Consider the following 18,238-nt stretch of genomic DNA (forward strand, 5'->3'; position numbering starts at 1 on the left):
CCTTCACCCTGTAGCCAGTAGGCTCCTTGCCCTGACAGGAGCAGGCCCTTTACCGGGGCCCCAGGAGGTCCTTCACCCTGTAGCCAGTGAGCTCCTTGCCCTGACACAAGCAGGCCCTTTACCGGGGCCCCAGGAGTTCCTTCACCCTGTAGCCAGTAGGCTCCTTGCCCTGACAGGAGCAGGCCCTTTACCGGGGCCCCGGGGGGTCCTTCACCCTGTAGCCAGTGAGCTCCTTGTCTTGACAGGAGCAGGCCATTTACCGGGGCCCCAGGAGGTCCTTCACCCTGTAGCCAGTGAGCTCCTTGCCCTGACAGGAGCAGGCCCTTTACCGGGGCCCCAGGAGGTCCTTCACCCTGTAGCCAGTGAGCTCCTTGCCCTGACAGGAGCAGGCCCTTTACCAGAATAATACTCATTCTTGGATTTGTATAGCACGGCTAATCACCCGTGAGGGTATCCAGGCGCTGTCCTTGAGCACAGGGAGATTAAGGGCCAGATGTAGCAAGCAGTTTTGCCCATTCTGTGTCTATGGGAAAATGTGTTCGTACATATGGCCCTAAGTGATTTGCCCAGAATCACAGGATGTTGAGTTGACGCCGAGACTCAAGCCTGGATCCCCAGCTCTAGGGTCGGCAGCTTTGGTCATTACGCCACATCCTCTTCTCTTTACGACAGCCCCAGGAGACCCTTCACCCGTCATCTGTAATCACTTTCTGCTTTCCCAACCAGTCCCCTTACATTATCCCAGGGGACCCCTAAACCTGTTGCCCTCTCATAAGTGGTTTCATAACCCTGGCGAAGCAGACTGTTGGCAAAGTCCAGGAGGCCTCCAGGCAAGTCCTCAGCAGGCATTGTACCCTGACAGGAAGATTCTGCACAAGAGCTTCGTAGCTTTACAATAGAGATTCGTAGGTCATGGCTCCCCACTCTCTGTGTTACCCATATAGCAACGTGACTGTGAGTATGGCTCGTCACCATGGTCAACATAACTGTACATGTCAAACCCTCACCCTCATTGTGTGATCTGCGTCCTCCTCGTGTGCACTCTTGTGGCAAAAAACACCACCATGATCTGATGTTCTTAAGGTGGCCATCATAAATCTCTGTAGCTAAGGGCTGTGTTAAGTGTATTGATGATGTGTGCAGAATATACAGTCCTTCTGTAGAGATGTGATATGTACTGGTTATGTGTGCAGAATATACAGTCCGCCTGTAGAGATGTGATGTGTACTGGTGATGTGTGCAGAATATACAGTCCTTCTGTAGAGATGTGATATGTACTGGTGATGTGTGCAGAATATACAGTCCGCCTGTAGAGATGTGATATGTACTGGTGATGTGTGCAGAATATACAGTCCGCCTGTAGAGATGTGATGTGTACTGGTGATGTGTGCAGAATATACAGTCCTTCTGTAGAGATGTGATATGTACTGGTGATGTGTGCAGAATATACAGTCCGCCTGTAGAGATGTGATGTGTACTGGTGATGTGTGCAGAATATACAGTCCTTCTGTAGAGATGTGATGTGTACTGGTGATGTGTGCAGAATATACAGTCCGCCTGTAGAGATGTGATATGTGTGCAGAATATACAGTCCGCCTGTAGAGATGTGATGTGTACTGGTGATGTGTGCAGAATATACAGTCCGTCTGTAGAGATGTGATGTGTACTGGTGATGTGTGCAGAATATACAGTCCGCCTGTAGAGATGTGATGTGTACTGGAGATGTGTGCAGAATATACAGTCCTTCTGTAGGGATGTGATGTGTACTGGTGATGTGTGCAGAATATACAGTCCGTCTGTAGAGATGTGATGTGTACTGGTGATGTGTGCAGAATATACAGTCCGCCTGTAGAGATGTGATGTGTACTGGTGATGTGTGCAGAATATACAGTCCGTCTGTAGAGATGTGATGTGTACTGGTGATGTGTGCAGGATATACAGTCCGTCTGTAGAGATGTGATGTGTGCAGAATATACAGTGTACCTGTAGGTATGGAGAATCTTAAATGTACTGATCATGTGTACAGAATATACAGTCTGTCTGTAGAGATGTGATATGTACTGGTGATGTGTGCAGGATATACAGTCTGCCTTTTGAGATGTGATGTGTACCGGGGATGTGTGCAGAATATACAGTCTGCCTGTAGAGATGTGATGTGTACTGATGATGTGTGCAGAATATACAGTCCTTCTGTAGAGATGTGATTTGTACAGGTGATGTGTGCAGAATATACAGTCCGCCTGTAGAGATGTGATGTGTACTGGTGATGTGTGCAGAATATACAGTCCGCCTGTAGAGATGTGATGTGTACTGGTGATGTGTGCAGAATATACAGTCCGCCTGTAGAGATGTGATGTGTACTGGTGATGTGTGCAGAATATACAGTCCGCCTATAGAGATGTGATGTGTACTGGTGATGTGTGCAGAATATAAAGTCCGCCTGTAGAGATGTGATGTGTACTGGTGGTGTGTGCAGGATATACAGTCCGCCTGTAGAGATGTGATGTGTACTGGTGGTGTGTGCAGGATATACAGTCCGCCTGTAGAGATGTGATGTGTACTGGTGATGTGTGCAGGATATACAGTCCGCCTGTAGAGATGTGATGTGTACTGGTGATGTGTGCAGGATATACAGTCCGCCTGTAGAGATGTGATGTGTACTGGTGATGTGTGCAGGATATACAGTCCGCCTGTAGAGATGTGATGTGTACTGGAGATGTGTGCAGAATATACAGTCCGCCTGTAGAGATGTGATGTGTACTGGTGATGTGTGCAGAATATACAGTCCGCCTGTAGAGATGTGATGTGTACTGGTGATGTGTGCAGAATATACAGTCCGCCTGTAGAGATGTGATGTGTACTGGTGATGTGTGCAGAATATACAGTCCGCCTGTAGAGATGTGATGTGTACTGGTGATGTGTGCAGGATATACAGTCCGCCTGTAGAGATGTGATGTGTACTGGTGATGTGTGCAGGATATACAGTCCGCCTGTAGAGATGTGATGTGTACTGGTGATGTGTGCAGGATATACAGTCCGCCTGTAGAGATGTGATGTGTACTGGTGATGTGTACAGAATATACAGTCCGCCTGTAGAGATGTGATGTGTACTGGTGATGTGTACAGAATATAAAGTCCGCCTGTAGAGATGTGATGTGTACTGGTGATGTGTACAGAGTATAAAGTCCGCCTGTAGAGATGTGATGTGTACTGGTGATGTGTGCAGAATATACAGTCCGCCTGTAGAGATGTGATGTGTACTGGTGATGTGTGCAGAATATACAGTCCGCCTGTAGAGATGTGATGTGTGCAGAATATACAGTCCGTCTGTAGAGATGTGATGTGTACTGGTAATGTGTGCAGGATATACAGTCCGTCTGTAGAGATGTGATGTGTGCAGAATATACAGTGTACCTGTAGGTATGGAGAATCTTAAATGTACTGATCATGTGTACAGAATATACAGTCTGTCTGTAGAGATGTGATATGTACTGGTGATGTGTGCAGGATATACAGTCTGCCTTTTGAGATGTGATGTGTACCGGGGATGTGCGCAGAATATACAGTCTGCCTGTAGAGATGTGATGTGTACTGATGATGTGTGCAGAATATACAGTCCTTCTGTAGAGATGTGATTTGTATAGGTGATGTGTGCAGAATATACAGTCCGCCTGTAGAGATGTGATGTGTACTGGTGATGTGTGCAGAATATACAGTCTGCCTGTAGAGATGTGATGTGTACTGGTGGTGTGTGCAGGATATAAAGTCCGCCTGTAGAGATGTGATGTGTACTGGTGGTGTGTGCAGGATATACAGTCCGCCTGTAGAGATGTGATGTGTACTGGTGGTGTGTGCAGGATATACAGTCCGCCTGTAGAGATGTGATGTGTACTGGTGGTGTGTGCAGGATATACAGTCCGCCTGTAGAGATGTGATGTGTACTGGTGATGTGTGCAGGATATACAGTCCGCCTGTAGAGATGTGATGTGTACTGGTGATGTGTGCAGAATATACAGTCCGCCTGTAGAGATGTGATGTGTACTGGTGATGTGTGCAGAATATACAGTCCGCCTGTAGAGATGTGATGTGTACTGGTGATGTGTGCAGAATATACAGTCCGCCTGTAGAGATGTGATGTGTACTGGTGATGTGTGCAGAATATACAGTCCGCCTGTAGAGATGTGATGTGTACTGGTGATGTGTGCAGAATATACAGTCCGCCTGTAGAGATGTGATGTGTCCTGGTGATGTGTGCAGGATATACAGTCCGCCTGTAGAGATGTGATGTGTACTGGTGATGTGTGCAGGATATACAGTCCGCCTGTAGAGATGTGATGTGTACTGGTGATGTGTACAGAATATACAGTCCGCCTGTAGAGATGTGATGTGTACTGGTGATGTGTACAGAATATAAAGTCCGCCTGTAGAGATGTGATGTGTACTGGTGATGTGTACAGAGTATAAAGTCCGTCTGTAGAGATGTGATGTGTACTGGTGATGTGTGCAGAATATACAGTCCGCCTGTAGAGATGTGATGTGTACTGGTGGTGTGTGCAGAATATACAGTCCGTCTGTAGAGATGTGATATGTACTGGTGATGTGTGCAGAATATACAGTCCGCCTGTAGGGAAGGAGAATCTTAAATGTACTGATTAAGTATGTAGAACATAGATTCCGATAGGTAAGGAGTCTTGTGCACTTGTGATGTGTGCAGAAGATACAGTCCGTCTGTATGGGTGTGATGTGTACTGGTGATGTGTGCAGACCAAATTGTCTATATGAGTGATGTGCTGTGGTGATGTATGTAGAACCTACTGTCCATCTGTATGAGTGTGATGTGTGCAGAACATACATTCTATATGGGTGTGATGTTCAGTGGTGATGTGTGCGTATGATGTGTACTGGTGAGGTCTGCATACAGACTATCTAAAGGAAGGAGTAGCAATGGGAGGGTGCAGAAGCAGTATCTTCCTCCTGCTTCCGCACCCTCCGGTTGCTATGTAAGATCTTGAAGTGGTTCCCCACCAACACCAGGCGCACTGTCACACAAGCCCTCGTCACCAACCGCCTTCACTACAGAAAACACCTCACAAAAATACTTCAAATCATCCAGAACATAACAGCCAGGCTCATCCTCGACCTCCCAAGGCAAACCCACATATCCTCACACCTCAGGAACTCCTCCCCGTACAAAACCATTGCCAATTCAAGCTGCTGACACTCACCTACAATGCCCTACATAACGAAGGACCGACCTGCCTCAACCACCAACTTGACTTTCACCACCCTCCAGACACCTGCGCTCCACCTCCCTCTGCCTCGCCCCCACGCCCCACATCCGCAGGAGCAACTGTGGAGGACATGCCTTCTCCTTTCTGGCAGCAGGAGCCTGGAACAGTCTCCCCATCCACCTAAGGACCGCTCTTTTTCCATCTAGTACTTCAGAAAGCAGCTCAAGACCTGGCTCTTTCAGCTCCGTCTGAGACCTACGCAGTAGGTACGGCGGCGCGATACCCTCACGGGCGCGCCAGACAAACTCATGATTGATTGGGGAGAGTCTTGAATACTGATGATATTGTGCACAACATACAGTCCAGTGGGAGATACGGAGAGTCTCGTACTGGCACAGAACATACAGTCCGTCTCTAGGGAAGTGGTTTGATGCGTACAGGTGATGTGTGCAGAACATACAGTCTGTATGGGTGTGATGTGTTCTGGTGAGGTGTGCACACAGACTATCTAAGGTAAGGAGAATCTTGTAGTGCAGAACATACAGTCTGTAGGCAAACAGTCTTGTTGTAAGAAAACACCTCATTTTTATGGTCACCCGAACGTTTTGGACTGATGCTGCTGGTCTGACGACTCTGAGAGTGCACTGATGCCTGCTAATCAGACCTCCGTGCCAGTGCCAGTGCCCTCACCCTTATACATGTCTGCTTGATTGGCGTATACCCATTTGGGAAGCTAACTTACTGCTAGGGGCCTAGTAAAGGCTACCAGGAAACCTGTGGCGTGTAAGTTAGAGTCCCTGCAAGGATTGCAGCACTTATTGTGCTGCCCTGAGGAAGACAAGACAAAACATGGCTCCCTGTCTTTTTAAAGTTTTTAAAGTGATAACTCAACTTTGCCATTTTAAGCAATGGCAAGGTCCAAGCTCCTTTTCTGATGTGTCTAAGTCATCCCCACAGCAGGCACAGGAGTCTAACGCAGGGTGCAGCATGTTAGAACAGTAGAACATATGTTTAACATGCTCTAGGAGTAAAACTCTTCAGTTGTCGTTTTTACTGGGAGAGAGACTGGTAGCCCCATTGGCGAGTACAGTTACACGCTGACAACTCAGCAGTGCTAAGGGGCTACCAAAGTTGATACTTCAAGTTATACTTCAAGTTATCAAACAACTTGTTACATTAGCCTGACTTCGTAATTAATGTAACTTGTTGCCACATGCAACTTTTAGAAAGGTGCCACTCTGTTACTCAGTTTTCCAGTGGGCATTTGCTGAGGCTGGCCACGAGACGGCCTTCTCCCTGCCCGGGGATTTTTGTCAATGACTCCCAGAACACGTAACAACAGAGGCCTGCCACTGGAGGAGGTGTTACATGTTTGCGGCAGGAAGCCAGATGGGGGGTTGGCCCAAAAGGCAAGCTTTAGAAGGGAAGCCACCCGTGTAGGGCAATCGGTGAACCCATTTCTGTGACTCTGCCTGTTTGTCGATTCCCTGTCTGGGTCAGTTTGACAGTTGGGCTGTTCACACCTCCCTCGTGCCAAGCCACCAAGGGGGTGAGCGGGGTTAGCTGAGGGTGATTCTCCTTTACCCTGACTAGAGTGAGGGTCCTTGCTTGGACAGGGGGCAACCTGACTGCCAACCAAAGACCCCATTTCTAACAGTTTGCTTTAAAACGTTTCTGGTGTATCAAATTAGTTGAATTTTCCATTGGTTGTTCGTGGTTAAGTAAAAAGTCCTCTCCTGTTGTTTCTTGTAAAATCTATATCTCCAGAACCCTCTGGTGGATCTTTTCATTTTGGTGTCATAAATTATAAAAACATACTATATTTTTATTAATTGGTGTTGCATTTCTTGAGTGTTGTTGATTTCTTGGTGCCATTTGAATGCATTACACATGTTCCTTTCTGTAAGCCTCACTGCTCAGAGCTACAGCTAAACCAGGTTGAGCTAAAAGTTTGACAAATAAATCCTAACTTGTCCTAAAGGGGTTGATAAGTGTATCACACAGGTCGTACAACCACATCATATAATACTCCCCATTTCCTCACACTTGTGTCCTAGTGATGTGGCACAGAACATACACTTTCTCTATAAGTAAGCAGAGTCTTGTGTAGTGGCGATGTGGTGTAGAACATGCTGTCTATAAGTAAGCAGAGTCTTGTGTAGTGGCGATGTGGTGTAGAACATGCTGTCTGTAAGTAAGCAGAGTCTTGCGTAGTGGTGATACGGTGTAGAACATACTGACTGTAAGTAAGCAGAGTCTTGCGTAGTGGCAATGTGGTGTAGAACATGCTGTCTGTAAGTAAGCAGAGTCTTGCGTAGTGGCGATGTGGTGTAGAACATGCTGTCTGTAAGTAAGCAGAGTCTTGCGTAGTGGCGATGTGGTGTAGAACATGCTGTCTGTAAGTAAGCAGAGTCTTGCGTAGTGGCGATGTGGTGTAGAACATGCTGTCTGTAAGTAAGCAGCGTCTTGCGTAGTTGTGATGTGGTGTAGAACATGCTGTCTGTAAGTAAGCAGAGTCTTGCGTAGTGGCGATGTGGTGTAGAACATGCTGTCTGTAAGTAAGCAGAGTCTTGCGTAGTGGCGATGTGGTGTAGAACATGCTGTCTGTAAGTAAGCAGCGTCTTGCGTAGTGGCGATGTGGTGTAGAACATGCTGTCTGTAAGTAAGCAGAGTCTTGTGTCCTGGTGATGTGGTGTAGAACATGCTGTCTGTAAGTAAGCAGAGTCTTGTGTAGTGGTGATGTGGTGTAGAACATGCTGTCTGTAAGTAAGCAGAGTCTTGTGTCGTGGTGATGTGGTGTAGAACATGCTGTCTGTAAGTAAGCAGAGTCTTGCGTAGTGGCGATGTGGTGTAGAACATGCTGTCTGTAAGTAAGCAGAGTCTTGTGTAGTGGTGATGTGGTGTAGAACATGCTGTCGTCTGTAAGTAAGCAGTCTTGTGTAGTGGCGATGTGGTGTAGAACATGCTGTCGTCTGTAAGTAAGCAGCGTCTTGTGTAGTGGCGATGTGGTGTAGAACATGCTGTCTGTAAGTAAGCAGAGTCTTGCGTAGTGGCGATGTGGTGTAGAACATGCTGTCTGTAAGTAAGCAGCGTCTTGTGTAGTGGCGATGTGGTGTAGAACATGCTGTCTGTAAGTAAGCAGAGTCTTGTGTCCTGGTGATGTGGTGTAGAACATGCTGTCTGTAAGTAAGCAGAGTCTTGTGTAGTGGTGATGTGGTGTAGAACATGCTGTCTGTAAGTAAGCAGAGTCTTGTGTCGTGGTGATGTGGTGTAGAACCTGCTGTCTGTAAGTAAGCAGAGTCTTGCGTAGTGGCGATGTGGTGTAGAACATGCTGTCTGTAAGTAAGCAGAGTCTTGCGTAGTGGTGATGTGGTGTAGAACATGCTGTCGTCTGTAATTAAGCAGAGTCTTGTGTAGTGGCGATGTGGTGTAGAACATGCTGTCGTCTGTAAGTAAGCAGCGTCTTGTGTAGTGGCGATGTGGTGTAAAACATGCTGTCTGTAAGTAAGCAGCGTCTTGTGTAGTGGCGATGTGGTGTAGAACATGCTGTCGTCTGTAAGTAAGCAGAGTCTTGTGTAGTTGTGATGTGGTGTAGAACATGCTGTCTGTAAGTAAGCAGAGTCTTGTGTAGTGGCGATGTGGTGTAGAACATGCTGTCTGTAAGTAAGCAGAGTCTTGTGTAGTTGTGATGTGGTGTAGAACATGCTGTCTGTAAGTAAGCAGAGTCTTGCGTAGTGGCGATGTGGTGTAGAACATGCTGTCTGTAAGTAAGCAGCGTCTTGCGTAGTGGTGATGTGCTGTAGAACATGCTGTCTGTAAGTAAGCAGAGTCTTGCGTAGTGGTGATGTGCTGTAGAACATGCTGTCTGTAAGTAAGCAGAGTCTTGCGTAGTGGTGATGTGGTGTAGAACATGCTGTCTGTAAGTAAGCAGCGTCTTGTGTAGTGGTGATGTGGTGTAGAACATGCTGTCTGTAAGTAAGCAGAGTCTTGTGTCGTGGTGATGTGGTGTAGAACATGCTGTCTGTAAGTAAGCAGAGTCTTGCGTAGTGGCGATGTGGTGTAGAACATGCTGTCTGTAAGTAAGCAGAGTCTTGTGTAGTGGTGATGTGGTGTAGAACATGCTGTCGTCTGTAAGTAAGCAGTCTTGTGTAGTGGCGATGTGGTGTAGAACATGCTGTCGTCTGTAAGTAAGCAGCGTCTTGTGTAGTGGCGATGTGGTGTAGAACATGCTGTCTGTAAGTAAGCAGAGTCTTGCGTAGTGGCGATGTGGTGTAGAACATGCTGTCTGTAAGTAAGCAGAGTCTTGCGTAGTGGCGATGTGGTGTAGAACATGCTGTCTGTAAGTAAGCAGCGTCTTGTGTAGTGGCGATGTGGTGTAGAACATGCTGTCTGTAAGTAAGCAGAGTCTTGTGTCCTGGTGATGTGGTGTAGAACATGCTGTCTGTAAGTAAGCAGAGTCTTGTGTAGTGGTGATGTGGTGTAGAACATGCTGTCTGTAAGTAAGCAGAGTCTTGTGTCGTGGTGATGTGGTGTAGAACCTGCTGTCTGTAAGTAAGCAGAGTCTTGCGTAGTGGCGATGTGGTGTAGAACATGCTGTCTGTAAGTAAGCAGAGTCTTGCGTAGTGGTGATGTGGTGTAGAACATGCTGTCGTCTGTAATTAAGCAGAGTCTTGTGTAGTGGCGATGTGGTGTAGAACATGCTGTCGTCTGTAAGTAAGCAGCGTCTTGTGTAGTGGCGATGTGGTGTAAAACATGCTGTCTGTAAGTAAGCAGCGTCTTGTGTAGTGGCGATGTGGTGTAGAACATGCTGTCGTCTGTAAGTAAGCAGAGTCTTGTGTAGTTGTGATGTGGTGTAGAACATGCTGTCTGTAAGTAAGCAGAGTCTTGTGTAGTGGCGATGTGGTGTAGAACATGCTGTCTGTAAGTAAGCAGAGTCTTGTGTAGTTGTGATGTGGTGTAGAACATGCTGTCTGTAAGTAAGCAGAGTCTTGCGTAGTGGCGATGTGGTGTAGAACATGCTGTCTGTAAGTAAGCAGCGTCTTGCGTAGTGGTGATGTGCTGTAGAACATGCTGTCTGTAAGTAAGCAGAGTCTTGCGTAGTGGTGATGTGCTGTAGAACATGCTGTCTGTAAGTAAGCAGAGTCTTGCGTAGTGGTGATGTGGTGTAGAACATGCTGTCTGTAAGTAAGCAGCGTCTTGTGTAGTGGTGATGTGCTGTAGAACATGCTGTCTGTAAGTAAGCAGAGTCTTGCGTAGTGGTGATGTGGTGTAGAACATGCTGTCTGTAAGTAAGCAGAGTCTTGTGTAGTGGTGATGTGGTGTAGAACATGCTGTCTGTAAGTAAGCAGAGTCTTGTGTAGTGGTGATGTGGTGTAGAACATGCTGTCTGTAAGTAAGCAGAGTCTTGCGTAGTGGCGATGTGGTGTAGAACATGCTGTCTGTAAGTAAGCAGCGTCTTGTGTAGTGGTGATGTGGTGTAGAACATGCTGTCTGTAAGTAAGCAGAGTCTTGCGTAGTGGCGATGTGGTGTAGAACATGCTGTCTGTAAGTAAGCAGCGTCTTGTGTAGTTGTGATGTGGTGTAGAACATGCTGTCTGTAAGTAAGCAGAGTCTTGCGTAGTGGCGATGTGGTGTAGAACATGCTGTCTGTAAGTAAGCAGCGTCTTGTGTAGTGGTGATGTGGTGTAGAACATGCTGACTGTAAGTAAGCAGAGCCTTGCGTAGTGGCGATGTGGTGTAGAACATGCTGTTTGTAAGTAAGCAGAGTCTTGTGTAGTGGCGATGTGGTGTAGAACATGCTGTCTGTAAGTAAGCAGAGTCTTGTGTCCTGGTGATGTGGTGTAGAACATGCTGTCTGTAAGTAAGCAGAGTCTTGTGTAGTGGTGATGTGGTGTAGAACATACTGTCTGTAAGTAAGCAGAGTCTTGTGTAGTGGTGATGTGGTGTAGAACATGCTGTCTGTAAGTAAGCAGAGTCTTGTGTAGTGGTGATGTGGTGTAGCACATACTGTATGTAAGTAAGCAGAGTTTTGTGTCCTGGTGATGTGGTGTAGAACATGCTGTCTGTAAGTAAGCAGAGTCTTGTGTAGTGGTGATGTGGTGTAGAACATACTGTCTGTAAGTAAGCAGAGTCTTGTGTAGTGGTGATGTGGTGTAGAACATACTGTCTGTAAGTAAGCAGAGTCTTGTGTAGTGGCGATGTGGTGTAGAACATGCTGTCTGTAAGTAAGCAGCGTCTTGTGTAGTGGCGATTTGGTGTAGAACATGCTGTCGTCTGTAAGTAAGCAGAGTCTTGTGTAGTGGCGATGTGGTGTAGAACATGCTGTCTGTAACTAAGCAGCGTCTTGTGTAGTGGCGATGTGGTGTAGAACATACTGTCTGTAAGTAAGCAGAGTCTTGTGTAGTGGTGATGTGGTGTAGAACATGCTGTCTGTAAGTAAGCAGCGTCTTGTGTAGTGGTGATGTGGTGTAGAACATACTGTCTGTATGTAAGCAGAGTCTTGTGTAGTGGTGATGTGGTGTAGAACATGCTGTCTGTAAGTAAGCAGAGTCTTGTGTAGTGGTGATGTGGTGTAGAACATGCTGTCTGTAAGTAAGCAGAGTCTTGCGTAGTGGTGATGTGGTGTAGAACATCGCCGCTCAGTAGGTATTGAGTCTTCTGCAGTGGTGATACGGTGCAGAACACACAGCTCTCAGTAGGTAAGGAGTGTCGCTTGTACTGATGATGTGTTGAGAATATACAGTCTGGCAGTAGGTAAGGTGACTGTTATGTGTAAAGCGATCCATGTGCAGTGATGATGAGATGCAACTCACTAGCATGAAACTCCTTCTGTACTTCCCCTAAATTTCCTCCACTGAAGTCAAGTCATTTTCCGGTGTGTTGTCACATGTTGAATGTCAGCGTGTTATGCCTGTGTCACCCAGTGCTTTATTATATGTAGAATGTCAGTGGGTTATGTCTGTCACGCAGTGCTTTATTATATGCTGAATGTCACTGTGTTATGTCTGTCACGCAGTGCTTTATTATCTGTAGAATGTCAGTGGGTTATGTTTGTGTCACGCAGTGCTTTATTATACATTGAATGTCAGTGTGTTATGTCTGTGTCACACAGTGCTTTATTATATGCTGAATGTCACTGTTATGTCCATGTCACGCAGTGCTTTATTATCTGTAGAATGTCAGTGGGTTATGTTTGTGTCACGCAGTGCTTTATTATATGTAGAATGTCAGTGGGTTATGTTTGTGTCATGCAGTGCTTTATTATCTGTAGAATGTCCGTGTGTTATATCTGTGTCACGCAGTGCTTTATTATATGTAGAATGTCAGTGGGTTATATCTGTGTCACGCAGTGCTTTATTATCTGTAGAATGTCAGTGTGTTATGTATGCGTCACGCAGTGCTTTATTATATGTAGAATATCAGTGTGTTGTGTCTGTGTCACGCAGTGCTTTATTATATGTAGAATATCAGTGTGTTGTGTCTGTGTCACGCAGTGCTTTATTTTATGTTGAATGTCAGCGTGTTATGTCCATGTCACGCAGTGCTTTATTATATGTAGAATGTCAGTGTGTTATGTCTGTCACGCAGTGCTTTATTATATGCTGAATTTCACTGTGTTATGTCTGTCACGCAGTGCTTTATTATCTGTAGAATGTCAGCGTGTTATGTCCATGTCACGCAGTGCTTTATTATATGTAGAATGTCAGTGTGTTATGTCCATGTCATGCAGTGCTTTATTTTATGTGTAATGTCAGCGTGTTATGTCGTCACGCAGTGCTTTATTATATGTAGAATGTCAGTGTGTTATGTCCATGTCACGCAGTGCTTTATTATATGTAGAATGTCAGTGTGTTATGTCCATGTCACACAGTGCTTTATTATACGTTGAATGTCAGTGTGTTATGTCTGTGTCACGCAGTGCTTTATTATATGTTGAATGTCAGTGTTTTATGTCTGTGTCACACAGAGCTTTATTATATGTGGAATGTCAGTGTGTTATGTTTGTGTCACGCAGTGCTTTATTATATGTTGAATGTCAGTGTGTTATGTCTGTGTCAGGCAGTGTTTTATTATATGTAGAATGTCAGTGTGTTATGTTTGTGTCACGCAGTGCTTTATTTTATGTTGAATGTCAGCGTGTTATGTCTGTGTCACGCAGTGCTTTATTATATGCTGAATGTCACTGTGTTATGTCTGTCACGCAGTGCTTTATTATATGTTGAATGTCAGTGGGTTATGTCTGTCACGCAGTGCTTTATTATATGTTGAATGTCAGTGGGTTATGTTTGTGTCATGCAGTGCTTTATTATATGTTGAATGTCAGCGTGTTATGTCTGTGTTGCGCAGTGCTCTATTATATGTAGAATGTCAGTGTGTTATGTCTGCGTCACACAGTGCTTTATTATATGTAGAATATCAGTGTTATGTCTGTGTCACGCAGTGCTTTATTATATGTTGAATGTCCGTGTGTTATGTCTGTGTCACACAGTGCTTTATTATATGTAGAATGTCAGTGTGTTATATCTGTCACGCAGTGCTTTATTATATGTTGAATATCAGTATGTTATGTCTGCCACGCAGTGCTTTATTATCTGTAGAATGTCAGTGTGTTATTTCTATGTCACGCAGTGCTTTATTATACGTTGAATGTCAGTGTGTTATGTCTGTGTCACGCAGTGCTTTATTATATGTAGAATGTCAGTGTGTTATGTCTGTGTCACGCAGTGCTTTATTATATGTTATGTGTTATGTCTGTCACGCAGTGCTTTATTATCTGTAGAATGTCAGTGTGTTATATCCGTGTCACGCAGTGCTTTATTATATGTGGAATGTCAGTGTGTTATATCCGTGTCACGCAGTGCTTCATTATATGTTGTGTGTTATGTCTGTCACGCAGTGCTTTATTATCCGTAGAATGCCAGTGTGTTATGTCTGTGTCACGCAGTGCTTTATTATACGTTGAATGTCTGTGTGTTATGTCTGTCACACAGTGCCTTATTATATGTTGAATGTCAGTGTTTTATGTCTGTCACACAGTGCTTTATCATATGTAGAATGTCAGTGTGTTATATCTGTGTTGCGCAGTGCTCTATTATATGTAGAATATCAGTGTGTTATGTTTGTGTCACGCAGTGCTTTATTATATGTAGAATATCAGTGTGTTATGTCTGTGTCACGCAGTGCTTTATCATATGTTGACTTCCATTGTTTTATGTCTGTGTCATGCAGTGCATTATTATATGATGAATGTCAGTGTGTTATGTCCGTGTTACGCAGTGCTTTATTATATGTTGAATGTCAGCGTGTTATGTCCATGTCACGCAGTGCTTTATTATATGTAGAATGTCAGTGTGTTATGTCCATGTCACGCAGTGCTTTATTATATGTAGAATGTCAGTGTGTTATGTCTGTGTCACACAGTGCTTTATTATACGTTGAATGTCAGTGTGTTATGTCTGTGTCACACAGTGCTTTATTATACGTTGAATGTCAGTGTGTTATGTGTGTGTCACGCAGTGCTTTATTATATGTTGAATGTCAGTGTTTTATGTCTGTGTCACACAGAGCTTTATTATATGTGGAATGTCAGTGTGTTATGTTTGTGTCACGCAGTGCTTTATTATATGTTGAATGTCAGTGTGTTATGTCTGTGTCAGGCAGTGTTTTATTATATGTAGAATGTCAGTGTGTTATGTTTGTGTCACGCAGTGCTTTATTTTATGTTGAATGTCAGCGTGTTATGTCTGTGTCACGCAGTGCTTTATTATATGCTGAATGTCACTGTGTTATGTCTGTCACGCAGTGCTTTATTATATGTTGAATGTCAGTGGGTTATGTCTGTCACGCAGTGCTTTATTATATGTTGAATGTCAGTGGGTTATGTTTGTGTCATGCAGTGCTTTATTATATGTTGAATGTCAGCGTGTTATGTCTGTGTTGCGCAGTGCTCTATTATATGTAGAATGTCAGTGTGTTATGTCTGCGTCACACAGTGCTTTATTATATGTAGAATATCAGTGTTATGTCTGTGTCACGCAGTGCTTTATTATATGTTGAATGTCCGCGTGTTATGTCTGTGTCACACAGTGCTTTATTATATGTAGAATATCAGTGTGTTATATCTGTCACGCAGTGCTTTATTATATGTTGAATATCAGTATGTTATGTCTGCCACGCAGTGCTTTATTATCTGTAGAATGTCAGTGTGTTATTTCTATGTCACGCAGTGCTTTATTATACGTTGAATGTCTGTGTGTTATGTTTGTGTCACACAGTGCTTTATTATACGTTGAATGTCAGTGTGTTATGTCTGTCACACAGTGCTTTATCATATGTAGAATGTCAGTGTGTTATGTCTGTGTCACGCACTGCTTTATTATATGTAGAATGTCAGTGTGTTATGTCTGTGTCACGCAGTGCTTTATTATATGTTATGTGTTATGTCTGTGTCACGCAGTGCTTTATTATATGTAGAATGTCAATGTGTTATGTCTGTGTCACGCAGTGCTTTATTATATGTTATGTGTTATGTCTGTCACGCAGTGCTTTATTATCTGTAGAATGTCAGTGTGTTATATCCGTGTCACGCAGTGCTTTATTATATGTGGAATGTCAGTGTGTTATATCCGTGTCACGCAGTGCTTCATTATATGTTGTGTGTTATGTCTGTCACGCAGTGCTTTATTATCTGTAGAATGTCAGTGTGTTATGTCTGTGTCACGCAGTGCTTTATTATACGTTGAATGTCTGTGTGTTATGTCTGTCACACAGTGCCTTATTATATGTTGAATGTCAGTGTGTTATATCTGTGTTGCGCAGTGCTCTATTATATGTAGAATGTCAGTGTGTTATGTTTGTGTCACGCAGTGCTTTATTATATGTAGAATATCAGTGTGTTATGTCTGTGTCATGCAGTGCTTTATCATATGTTGACTGCCATTGTTTTATGTCTGTGTCATGCAGTGCTTTATTATATGTTGAATATCAGTGTGTTATATCTGTGTCACGCAGTGCTTTATTATATGTTGAATGTCCATTTGTTATATCCGTGTCATGCAGTGCTTTATTATATGATGAATGTCAGTGTGTTATGTCCGTGTTACGCAGTGCTTTATCATATGTAGAATGTCAGTGTGTTAAGTCTGTGTCACGCAGTGCTTTTTTATATGTAGAATGTCAGTGTGTTATGTCTGTGTCACGCAGTGCTTTATTATATGTTGAATGTCCATTTGTTATATCCGTGTCATGCAGTGCTTTATTATATGATGAATGTCAGTGTGTTATGTCCGTGTTACGCAGTGCTTTATCATTTGTAGAATGTCAGCGTGTTAAGTCTGTGTCACGCAGTGCTTTTTTATATGTAGAATGTCAGTGTGTTATGTCTGTGTCACGCAGTGCTTTATTATATGTTGAATGTCCGTGTGTTAATGTCTGTGTCACGTAGTGCTTTATTATATGTGGGATGACAGTGTGTTATGTCTGTGTCACGCAGTGCTTTATCATATGTAGAATGTCAGTGTGTTATGTCCATGTCACGCAGTGCTTTATTATATGTTGAATGTCAGTGTGTTATGCCTGTGTCACGCAGTGCTTTATTCTCTGTAGAATGTCAGTGTGTTATGTCCGTGTCATGCAGTGCTTTATTATATGATGAATATCAGTGTGTTATGTCTGTGTCAGGCAGTGCTTTATTATATGTGGAATGTCACTGTGTTATGTCTATCTCGTGAGGCGCTTTATTATATGTTGAATGTCAGTGTTTTATGTCTGTCATGCAGTGCTTTATTATATGTAGTATGTCAGTGTGTTATGTCTGTGTCACACAGTGCTTTATCATATGTTCAATGTCAGTGTATTATGTCCATGTCACGCAGTGCTTTATTATTTGTTCAATGTCAGTGTGCTATGTCCATCTTGTGCAGTGCATTATCACATGTTGAATGTCAGTGTGGTTTTTCAGTTTCACGCAGTCTGTTATCACGTGTTGAATGTCTGTGTACTATGTCCATAACACACAATTGTGTGTTGGACCTGGCCCTTGTGGCAGGTTCATTCCCTGACTTTTTGCCTCCTTCCTCCTGTTTTTTCTGACCTCTCGCTGTTGGCTGTAGGACTCTGAGCACTTTATCACTGCTCAGCAGTGCTAAAGTGCAAGTGCTGTTCCTTCTACAGTTGGTATGATTGTTTGATACCTAATTGGCATATTTAATTTACCTATAAGTCCCTTGTACAGTGGTATCTCTATACCCAGGGCCTGTAAATTAAATGCTACTAGTGGGCCTGCAGCGCTGCTTGTGCCACCCACAGAAGTAGCCTTTCAAACCTATCTGAGGCCTGCTGGCCCAGGGCCTGTGTGCGCAGGTTTCTGCCACAGGGACCTGGCATCTAAATTTACTTGCCAGGCCCAGAACGTCCCTTTTACTACATGTATGTCTCCCCTCAGGTAGGCCCTAGCTAGCCCTATGTGCAGGGTGCTATGTATGTAGAAGGCAGGACATGTGCCTAGTAGCATGGCCTGTCCTGGTAGTGACAAAGAGCCTATTTGGTTTCTCACTGCTGTGCGTGCTGCCTTCTCATAGGATTGCATTGGAAATGCCCTACCTTATGTCTAGGGGGGTATTGTCTGATTTATTAGGGATGGCGTAGGCATGTTTGGTATGGTTGTAATGGTAGTGAGAAATGCTGCTTACTGGTGTAGGTGGATTTGTTATTACTATTACAGAAATGCCACTTCTAGAAAGTGAGCATCTCTCTGTGCTTATGACTCTGGTGTTTTGCAGCTTGACTCCAATGCACATCTGGATAGACTGACAGTTGGGGTTTCTGCATACTTCTCAGACAGCCTGTAAACAGGGGGGGTGGAGGTGTCACAGAGGTGCATCTGCATACTGAATAGTCTTCCTGGGCTGAGAGAAGGGAGAGGCGGGGCACACCGCATTTGTAAAGGCTGTGCCCTGGCCTCGCACAATAGGGTTGTTTACTCCTCACTGATGTTTGGAGCCTGTGCT

General features: G+C 44.3%; 1 protein-coding gene across 5 annotated transcripts in view; it reads left to right on the forward strand.

Moving 5' to 3' along the window:
• The window catches only part of PHYHD1 (phytanoyl-CoA dioxygenase domain containing 1), a 164,504-nt gene that overhangs the window by 105,099 nt on the left and 41,167 nt on the right, over nucleotides 1-18,238 (forward strand). The gene's annotated exons all lie outside the window — the stretch shown is intronic.

This window comes from Pleurodeles waltl, chromosome 6, assembly GCF_031143425.1.
Source record: "Pleurodeles waltl isolate 20211129_DDA chromosome 6, aPleWal1.hap1.20221129, whole genome shotgun sequence".
In the NCBI taxonomy this organism is placed as follows: Eukaryota; Metazoa; Chordata; class Amphibia; order Caudata; family Salamandridae; genus Pleurodeles; species Pleurodeles waltl.